Genomic DNA, 10,926 nt, shown 5'->3' with positions numbered 1-10,926 from the left:
ACGGTCCCTGCCCCAGAGAGCCTGGTATGCAGGCTTTGGGCAATGTCAAGTAGAAAAATCAAGTGAAAACAGAGAAAACGGAGGTTAGAAAGAGTAAGGCAGATTTGCTCAGGTTACCATTATTCACTACGGACTTGTACGTGTTCTAGACAAGCCAAGTGGGAGTGATTTGGAGGAATGGTAAAGACTGTTTCCAACCTCCTGTTCCACTAAGAATATGGTAAATGCTTGTTTTGGCAGGGAAAAGAGATGGATGGGATAGAGATAATAGTATTTTGTTCATGGACACCAGTATCTACATTGTACCCTGAGCTACCTTCAGCTGAGGGATGTAAGGGATTTATGTGAAAACAAGATCTCTGGTATGTACATATACTCCTAAGACTTTGGAACATTTGTACTTAGTATTATTTTCAAAAACAAAGTTAGAAATGCCATTCAAAGCCATGGTAAACCTTCCTTATTATTACCTGCTTGACAGAAGATAGGAGTCTGACAAAAATTCCTAGATAAAATTGAATGGTATTTCCTCCTAATATGAATGGGGAGAAATCAAGGGAGAGTCATTTTGGAAGAACTTCTGTCAGTTTGCTAGGAGACCACCAAGGCTCAGCCCAGTCTCATCTCATCTTGCATTCAACTAATGCTAGCTCTGAGAAGACTTCTCTGTGACACAGATACTTAATCTGTACAGCTGTAGTGCAGGAGCTTCATTACTTTCTCAGTGCACTTGAGAACATATCTAGAATGCTGAGTATTATGGCAATGACATGTCTCAGGATTGATGAGAATGAAATACCTTGTTGTTTGTCAAATATCCTGTAATCAAGCATAGATTCTGACAGTAGTTCAGGTAAAAGTAAAGGCTAAATGTGGATTTACAAAATGGAGACAACACAGTTAACATGCAGAGGAAAAGGTACGAAGAAATAAAGCACTCATCTATGGTGTCCTTCAGCTCCAAGAGGTCTCTCTCTTTCTGTCAGGCAACTAGAGAGCTATTAAAATGTGATTGTTAGGCAAAAGCCATTCCCCGGCTTAAGCTTTCTGCTCTGTAGATATGTGTCTTTATATTTCCGAATCTTTCCTAAGGTTCATTTCTTCTCTACCAGTGTTTCTTGTAACTTGTAATCACAGATCAGTTTTAACAGTTTTTTGCAGGACTAATGATTGCCTCTACTTCAGAAATGCCATTGGACATACTGGGCACATCCATTTCTTGGCCAAACAGCTGACAGAAAAGTTAGTAATTTTCCCGGTACTTAACTGAGTCTTTAAACTTCCTCCTCAGCTACATAGTCTTTCACATGCTGTCATCAATGTACTTTCTAACAATATAAGTGTCAAATGCAGTCTGCATGTGAATACAGATAGTGCACATGGTTTGTTAAAAGCTCTGGACTGAGCCTATGCTCTAGGAGAATCAGTTACTATAAACTGAGGCTGAATTTGCCATGAATGCTCCCTCACTTTAGCTTAGAGAGGTGATGTTACTGCATGTACCTGCTGTAACGCAGGAAGCTGTATCCTGAAGATTGAGAGACCATGCAGAATTTGACCACACCGAGATTTTACACAGTACCAGAGGACTATACATAAGGAAGGTTGAAAACTAAATGGTATTAACTCCAAAGTTGTTTGAATGCCAGCAAAACAGGCATTCAGATGTAGTACCTTGAACTACTCAATATCTGTGAAAGGCCAAGTATTTTTGCACAGAGTGGTATTGTGACAAAGTCATTAATCTCTGTAGCTGATCATCACTGCCCGTGCTGTGATAAAGGGAAACAAGGGAAATTAAGGATATGCATGCTCATATTAACACCAGATGTTGTTGTTATTGCTCTTATATCCTGAATTACTGACTCCAGTCAGGGCTTGGAAATGTTTGCTTTCTGTTTACCAGTCCCTATAGAAAAGGAGCTGCTAATGTGACTTTTATAAACAGTAGTTTTGTTGATTTGCCTGATCATGCATGTGTCAACTTATAAGTGAATTCACATGATAGTTTGTTTGAGGTAATGGGACATTCCTGTGATTTATAATGCATTTTTGTTCAATTTTTGTACTTAATAAAACTTTATTTCCCCCTCTCCACATATGTGGCTTCTGTTTTTGCTGCAGTTAGAGAGCAGTAAGATTAAAAAATCAAAATTTCAGTAAGAAGAAAAAAATGCAATAAAAAGCAAGAGTGTTGTTAGACCTGCTTACCACAAACAATAAATGTCATATTCGTGCAGTAGAAAAAATTAAACAAAGTCAAATCCAAACAGGTGATTGGAATAGATAATTTCCCAGAGGAGGATGAGGATGTGATCAGTGAGAATACAGGTGTTGTAAGACAGCGGTCTTGAAGACTCATATTTTTCGTGCATATGCTACAACATGGTACTGACTGTGAGAGCATAGTGTGCCTGCATTTTTTTAGTGTTGCTGTTTGACCACTTTCTATCATACACAATGCAGTCTGGAAGGGAAAATATCAAAGAAGTCTTCTTATCTATTGATAATTTGAACATAAATTTTGGGAGGAGTTGGGACTATTGTATATAGTATCAGTACTACAGTTTAGTACTGTGTAAGGGCCTGGAAATGTAAAAGGTTCATGAATTATAGTTGTTCCCTGTCCTGTGTGTCCGCCTTCAGTGTCTGCACCAAGTCTAGAGACATCTGAAGTGAAGTGGTTCCTCCAAATGTACACCATGTCTAGTTCCATATCCATAATTTCTTCCTACTATAAGTGCTTCTGCTCCTCCATTGCCATCTGCATTCTTTACAGAGATAGGAATAGAGGTAGAACTTGGAAACCAGGGGTAAATGGTAAGAGAAGATTAAAAATGGCAAGAAAATAAAGAGGATAAGAAAATAGACACGTGAGTCTGGCTTGTAAAGTTATTCTAGAAGTGTGGTTCCATATTAAAGCTGTCCTTTTCTATCTTTCATTGTAGAAGTCTGGCTTGCACAGAAGAGGCAACTTTTACATCATTAAATTATATATATATTTAATAAAATGTTCAAAATGTTGCCATTCCTAGTGAAATGCTTATGACGTAGTTGAAAAGTACTCAGTGTCTTGAAAAAGAAAATGTGATCACATTTTTGGAAAATAGTTTTCTGATTTAGTAACTATAATTAGATAAAATGCCTAAGTGAAACAGTAGTTACCAAGCTCTCCACAGTAGCCACAAGTTATGTAAAATACAAAATGTAAAAAAGACTCCACAAGAATCTATTCCAGTTTTGACCAGCTCACGACAGCTTCTTGTGGTTCAACAATCCAAATTTCCTCAACTTCAGTGAAAGCAGCTGCAGATAGACCACACGTTTTTAGTTTCCTTTTCAGCTAAAAGTATAAACAACTCATCACAGGGATTTGTCCCTTATATTGTGTTGTTTTGGTCTTCCATTTGGCCTCTATTAGTGAGATATAGTATGTATATCAGCAAGATATACCACGGTCCAGTGTAATGTGTTTGTTGCTTATTACCTATCAAATACAAAAATAGTAGAGTTCAGTATGTTGATGGTTTAAGGTATTTATGAAAGATGATCAAATAGATTCATAGCTTATTGCTCTTGATTCTTTTGACCACTGCCATACTTAAACCAATTTCAGTCACATGCTGGACACCTCATTTCTATATGTGGTTATAAAGAGTTTACTATGCACTGCAGGAAAATTGCAGCTGTTTGAGGTTTTTTTGACTATGGTGAAGGAATGCTATTCCACAAGAGGTTCCAAAGCTATTTGTAATGTTGTACAAACCTGACTTTTTAAAAACAACTGGGCAAATTCACAAGTGACTGCATCTGTTCAGGAAGAGCTGTCAGTACATGCTAGGAATAGTCTGAACATCCCTAGCAAAGAGGGACTTCATCATAGGCTACACCTCATTTCTGAGTTCAGGTGTCCAGACTTGAACCTAAATATTCATCTCAGCTGTGATAGCAACGTCTCCTGTCTGTATACGGTGGCTTAATATGTGGGGGACTACGGTGGGTCCGTGGATTCCCTGACGGAGGGCATGGGAACAGAAATTAGCCTTGAAGATATGAAGGCCTACCCGTGAGAAAGATGGGAGTAAAGGAGTATCCGGAGATGTTAAGGATGTACCCGTGAGAGAGAAGGGAGTAAAAGAGTAACACTGATGATAGCAAAATTAGCCAATGAGATGTTACTGCTGTAACTTGTAACCGATAGTGAAGAGACACATGAATTGGTAAAACTGTATAAAAATGCACTTGTGGCAATAAATGGTATCTACTACTTTCATCCTGGAAGAACTTGGTCTATGTCGTTTGTCTGTCTCAACCACGACATTAATAGGTAGTATATTAAGCACATTTATTTATGTAGTACTTAAGGAAGATACTGCCTCACGGGACTAGCAGCAACAGTTCTGCTACAAGGAAGGAAGTCATACTTTGGGAATGAAAACTCATGAGAACCTCAGGATTGTTGCCAGTTGTCAGCATGATGAAGGAAAATCAGATGATACAGTGCAAATATCAGTGAAGTGAGACCTTGAGATCTGCAAGGCAGAGCCATGAGGATCACCAGGAGAATTGTGGGAAGGGTTTCTGGAAGAGTTGAAATTCTTTAGGCTGGTAAAATGAACAGAGAAAGGAATAGGAGTGTTGTCAACAAATGTGTACAGAAAAGGAAAAAGCACTAAAAAGAAGAGCCATTTAGGCTAAGGAACAGTATTCACACAGACATGTGGCCATGAATAAATTTACAGAAGACATTAATGCCATTAGAACAGTAAAGTCTCCTATGGGAGTACCGGGGAAGCTATTCAGACCTACTTCTGTGTTGGAGCTCAGTAAGTTTCTGAAAGAAAACCCACAATAAAACAATGGTTGCCCTTGTCAGTTTTATGCTTCTTGGCTTGCAGTAAGCAGGCTAGACTATCAAGAAAGGTAAGAAGGGGTTGGCATGGAATTTGAGATATTAGACAGCCTTTTCTAATTAACCACTAAAGATTATGAGAGTGAAAAGATTTTAAAGGCCTGGGTGGTGAGTATTTTCTTTGCTCTTTCTCTGTCCACAAGTGATCTATTAAGCTATTAGTACCTCCAGAGTACTTCTGTGGCACTGGCCATATTACATCCTGATGCCCAGGGCAGAATGTACTGTGGTGCAGCAAATTTGTACTAGATAACACCATCTTCCCTTATTTCACAGAGGAGTAATGTGGGTGAGTTACCCTACTGGTCCATAAGCCACTCTGGTCTGTGTGCCATTTCACTGACTGTGTAACTTACAAAATGTACAGAGGTTCATGTTTAGATATTGTTCAGACACCTCCTGTGACAGCAGAACAAACACAAATGACTCAGTGTAGAACATAATTGGAGAGGAAACTTTCTTACCCACTCAGTGTTAACTATAGCTGGGCAGAGTAGGAGGTGATATGTAATGTGTCAAGCCAGAATAGCACCAGAAGACTAAAGAGACGTAATCTTCTCAGTACTGTGAGACTATGCTACATACACACTGAGATGTGCATTTCCCCCCTGCTTCTAGGCTGTCAAAATGCTTGAGCAAATGTGAGATGGACAAGGTAAGATATGGACACCCACCTTGACTTTCCACAGGGGTGGGGAAACACTCCTGAGCAGGCAGGCTGGAATTTCCTGGAGCTATAGTATAAAATATGTTAAATGTGTGAGTGAGTGAGTGAGTGAGTGAGTGAGTGAGTGAGTGAGTGAGTGAGTGAGTGAACAGGGAGTGAACAGGGTCAGGGGGGAAGGAGAGGGAGGAAGCAAGGAGAGTGTTCTAGACCAGTCCTTTACCCTCTACATCATAAACTAACTCTAGCAGCAAATGTTAAATATGAACCTGGGAAGTACAGGTGTGTGACACTGCTTTTTTAGCATATACATTACTTTTACAAAAGAGGAGTGGGTGAACTGGAGCAAAGGCTCAGCCAAATATTTAGCACTATTTGACAAGATTTTCACCAGCATGACATTTTTCTAGAGGCATGGCTTTGCTCTGTGACTGATGCTTCTGTTGCATGGCTAAGATCTGCTCTAGCAGTTGGACTGCTTTACTTTATTTTTCGAATGTAATGAACCTATTACTTGGAGATTACAAAGATTAGCACTTAAAATGAATGAAGTATATTTTGTTTTTGTAAGATGCATCTTTGGGAAAGAACCATCTTCTCTTTCTCATAGTCTGAACATTGCACTCTATAATGTCTTTAAGAGAAGAGAAGAGTAAATTTTTCATGTGTGCGTGGTTGGTGGTTTTTTTTGGTTTGGTTTGATTTGTTGTTTTTTGTTTGTTTGGGTTTTTTGTTTGTTTGTGGTTTTGTTTGTTTGTTTTGTTTTGTTTTTTCCTGGTCAGTAAGGACAATTTCAAAAAAGCTTATCTCTTTATAGTGAAACCTACAGAGATACATTGAAGCCTTTTCTAACTTATAAACCAAACATACATTTTGTATCAAGGCAAAACACTGAAGATATCCTAGGAGTCAAACAACAAGCTTGCTTATCAGTGGGCTCTATCCTGAAGAGAGAAGAGAGATAAATGCAAGGTAGAAGCTGAGAATCCACATCTTGTATCTCCAAACGCTCACGACCCAGTATAACCAAGCATTAACAGTGGCCATCACCTAAATGTATGTGTATAAACAGAGGCGACACTGAAATATCCTCTTATATAGCAAAAAGCTTCTTGTAGAAATAGATTAATCAACCCAATTTTCAGTAAAGAGCGTGAACTTCACACAAGAAAAGAAGAAACAAGTCCTACTGTTCTTGAAATAACCCTGGTGCAAACTGATGGACCTATATATTTACATGACCTCTACTTAAACAGGGAGAAGTGGGGTCTGAAATGATGACTAGGTGCTCTCAGATGCTTTTAGGTATTTTGAGTCACTGTGCAGCCTGCCTTTGGTGGTTTTCACGCACATATAGGAACCCTGGAAGAGGAGCTGGACTGTGTGGGTCTCTGTGTGCTAAAGTGCTCTGTCTGCCTCGCAGAGGAAAGTCACAGAGGGCTCATATTCGTTGGTGCTTTTCTTTTCTCTTTCTGCCAACTCTGTGTTGCAATAACCAACAAGGTTCAACGGCAAGGACACCAATAGAAAGTAATGTTGTATCACAGCCCCCTCCCAGTGCCCAATTGTGGTGAGCATGGAAAGTAGAAGGGAGACTAAGGGTAAGGAGAACTTGGCTCTTATAGTGATATAGTGAATATTGTTCAGTATTGGGCAGAAATGTGGCTCTCTTCTGGATTTCATAGCAGAATTTGGGTAAAAAAGAAATAAACTTTCACACTTCCTGCTCTTAAATGAAGTAAACTACAAAGTTCAATGTATTTTTGCACACAAAGATTTTAGAACCCAAAAGGCTTCGATCTTTTACTAGGGACAAAGTTTTTTCCACCGTTCTTTTTACAAGAAGATGACCCGGAAATTTTGAACCTAACGCAACAAAACTGAGAAAGGAAGGGATGATGACAGTGAGGTAGAGGAAATTCCTGTAAAGGAAACAGTCTCAACGCAGTGCACAGCTAAACCTAACCACAATTCTTATCACGTAGCGTAGGATGTGCAGGTAAGATTTTCAGATAACTTTTTTAAAATGATATCTTTTACCTTGATAGTTTAGCCCTTCCTACCCTATCTGCTTTTCAGGTGAGTTGGTTTCATTGTCTTTGAATGTGAATTTTAAAGTAGTTTGGTTCTAATTTCTTGGTCAGACAAAACAGAAGTATCTTAGTAAGTAGCTTCATTAGATTTTTTTTTTTTGATAGGTATGGTGAAGTTTTTTTATTCTCCTATGTGACTATTACTAATCTTACTCTTAGAATCAGATTAAGTTTGCCTGATAGACCTGATGCTGAAGTGATTTTCATGAGAATCAGAATAGTTGATTGGAAGACTGTGGCATGTCACTCTTTACTAGACTTCAGCAATATCATGAAACTTGGTGCAGCTCTCAAGATATTGATTTCATTTTCTTTTGCTTATATTTTATGTAAAGACACACAAAATGCTATTTACTGTTTCACTCAGTGAACTTGAGGGTCTCTTTTGACTAAAATGATTCTATGATTCTACAATTGTATGAAATACGTTTTTTTTTGAGGGTGCCTTTAGAGTTGAAACAAAAGCAAAACAATACAGTTCTTATTATTCTCTCACTTCTTTATTTTATTTTATTTTGTTTTATTTTATTTTATTTTATTTTATTTTATTTTATTTTGTTTTATTTTGTTTTATTTTATTTTATTTTATTTTTTATTTTTTTCACCACAGGAAATCATGTTAAGACCACTTCAGTTTCCTTTGTATGTAAGTCACTTTCCAATTAAATGGCATCTTAAATCCCTAGACTAAGGAGAAGATAACACGACTGTGTACGGGGCAGAGAAAGCGGAGAGACTCTTGATAATATGTTGCCCTGAGTAGAGTGCTTTCTTTTTCTGGCAGAAAATGACTAAGATAAAATGAGTCACTGAATCACCTTGAGTCCACCTGCAGTGCAAAACCACCTGAATGGTCAGTTTAAGATTACCTTATTTCGGGTACTCCCCTCCTTTAGTCCTTGCTGCCTGCTTCTGCTGTGGATGTCTCTTTTCCTATCAAGTACACTTGCAAGACGACACTTTTTAATTTCACATGCTACCATACTTTTAAAGCACTATAAAAATAAAAAGTTTCAGAGGTTCTCTAGTAAAAGTGTTACCAGTTAGCAAAAAAATCAGCAGTGGTGTATTTTCCCACTGCTAGCCAAAGACAGCAGAAAATCATACAGTTTGCTAACCAAAGCTATAACATTCATTACTTAACCCTCCCTTTCAGGCTTCTTCCCCATTTGTGGTGACCTTTTTGAGCTTGCAAAGTGCATTACTATCTTGGTAGTAAACTGGAGAGGAGAGAGTTAACTGGCATTATTAAATGGTCACTTAATGAGATTTTGCTACATGTAGTCTGCATGTCCTCAATTACAGACAAACGGTCAGCTGGGAAGTAAACGCATACACTGTTTATCTTGTGCCAGTTTAGGCACTCCTCAGGTAGCTTCTGGCGGCTTAACAGATTGAATTAGCCACCAGAAAGGATCAGAGCTGTCACAGGGGGGAAGCTGGACCATTTCCCTGTGATCAAGGGAGAGGAGAGTGGGCAGGATGGAGAAGTTGGTGAAACCTTTCCCTTTATAAGAACAGTGACCCGTTACATCAGCTCACCTGCTCAAGAGACTGCAGCACTGAATCACACACGAGGCCCTTAGATCCTGCTTGCTGCTGGCACCACTTTGCTTTGTCGTGTGGGCTGATGAGTGACATAACTCAAAACATCATCCTTTGTTTTATACACTATTGATAGGACTAGAGATGCAGCCCTAATGAATGCCTTGAGAAAGGTCTTTACGATTGTCATAAACCCAGATTGAAAAGTCAGGATCCATTGATCTTTTTGCAGTGGACAAAACAGTCTTCTCAAAGTTTAGGAGAGCTTTTGCCCAGTGCTGGTAGGAAACTGTCTCTTTATTAAAACATACTTATTGGCTTGGAGTTTCAGGATGATTTTAAAAGATGTATGGGGCAATGGCAGTTGGCAGCAGCCAATCTATAATAAAGCACCAGGATGGGTTAAGGTAAATCAGTTGACCTACTCCATGCGACCTCCAAGTGTAAAAATAGAACTTTCCATTCACTTGCAAGGAATAGAGACATACCGAAGAGAATGGTGACTAAAGTGCTCCTCTCTGCACAGAATAGCTGCCTGGAAAAGTGCAGAGTGGGAGTTCTTGTCAACTCTCTTGCTGGGTCATTGTGCTCTGTATGTTCTCTTGCTGCCTGCATGTGTGAGTTGTGTCTGATTTGCATGAGGTGCCAACAGACAGCAGACTAGCCTTTGCCTGACCTTTTTTTCCCTTGGACTGACTCAGTGCCTCTCTGGCAGTTGTGCAAATGCTGAGTCACTCTGGAGCCAAATGAGCAAAGTAAAAATCTCCTTGATGTCCCAGTTGCCCTATGTGAACATCAGCAAAGCATATGGCCTTTACTCACTGAGATCCTGAATCAGGCACTCCAGATATGTCAGCCACAGGCATTGTATAGGTTCTTACTAAATACCCACATTAAACCATAGCTGTTGAATATGCATGCTTGATAGCCTGCCTTTCCTCTAGCCCTGTGGCTGACAGGCTGTGCGACACAAATTCAAACCTCTTAATAGGAGAGACAAAACACTTCATACAATAGGGCTTGGGGGTTTCACCTTGGACAGGACATTGTAATGCAAGGGTCTGGGTGCTCTTTTGACCTTCTCGAAAGTCCCCTGGGTGTTCTCAGTCTCAGCTGACAATGGCACACCACAGAGCTGCTACCTTATGATAGTGTGAGTGCCACCCTGTTCAACATGTCTCTGCTACAGTCATTCAAGCAGTGCAGCACAGTACTGTGGTGCAGAAGTGAGGTCCGAGGCTGCACACAGGGGTAAATCACATAGGAGAAGAAAGGTTTTTTGGGTTTCTCTGATTAACCTGATGGATGTCTTAGGGTATGTCTATTTTAGCTGGTAATGAAGCCCGATAGGAGCATATCTCTTGGGTGAGAGAGTTAGAACCGAAGACCTGGTGTCCACACAGTGCATGCTTTGAGGGTTTTACTTCTGCACAGTTCTACTTCAACCCCACGGACTCAATGCCATTTATAGCTGCAGGACATCTTCAGATTCGGTTTAATCCCAAAGGAATCCAGATTACACACTCTGGTCTTGTTCGCCTTCAAGATACAACAGAGCTCCGCGGACTTTGGTGCCAGTTAAGCCTTTCTCAGTTTGTTGCTGATAGTCATCACTAAATATAGGCTGATTTTGTAATTGCCTATTTATCTTATCAGAGTATTATTTACAAAAAAACCCATGAACTCTGTTTTGCTCTTTTGCAGAAAGCAAG

This window comes from Patagioenas fasciata, chromosome 1 (genome assembly GCF_037038585.1).
Source record: "Patagioenas fasciata isolate bPatFas1 chromosome 1, bPatFas1.hap1, whole genome shotgun sequence".
Classification (NCBI taxonomy): Eukaryota; Metazoa; Chordata; class Aves; order Columbiformes; family Columbidae; genus Patagioenas; species Patagioenas fasciata.
The sequence above is the reverse complement of the archived record's forward strand: the minus strand, read 5'-3'. Positions refer to the sequence as shown.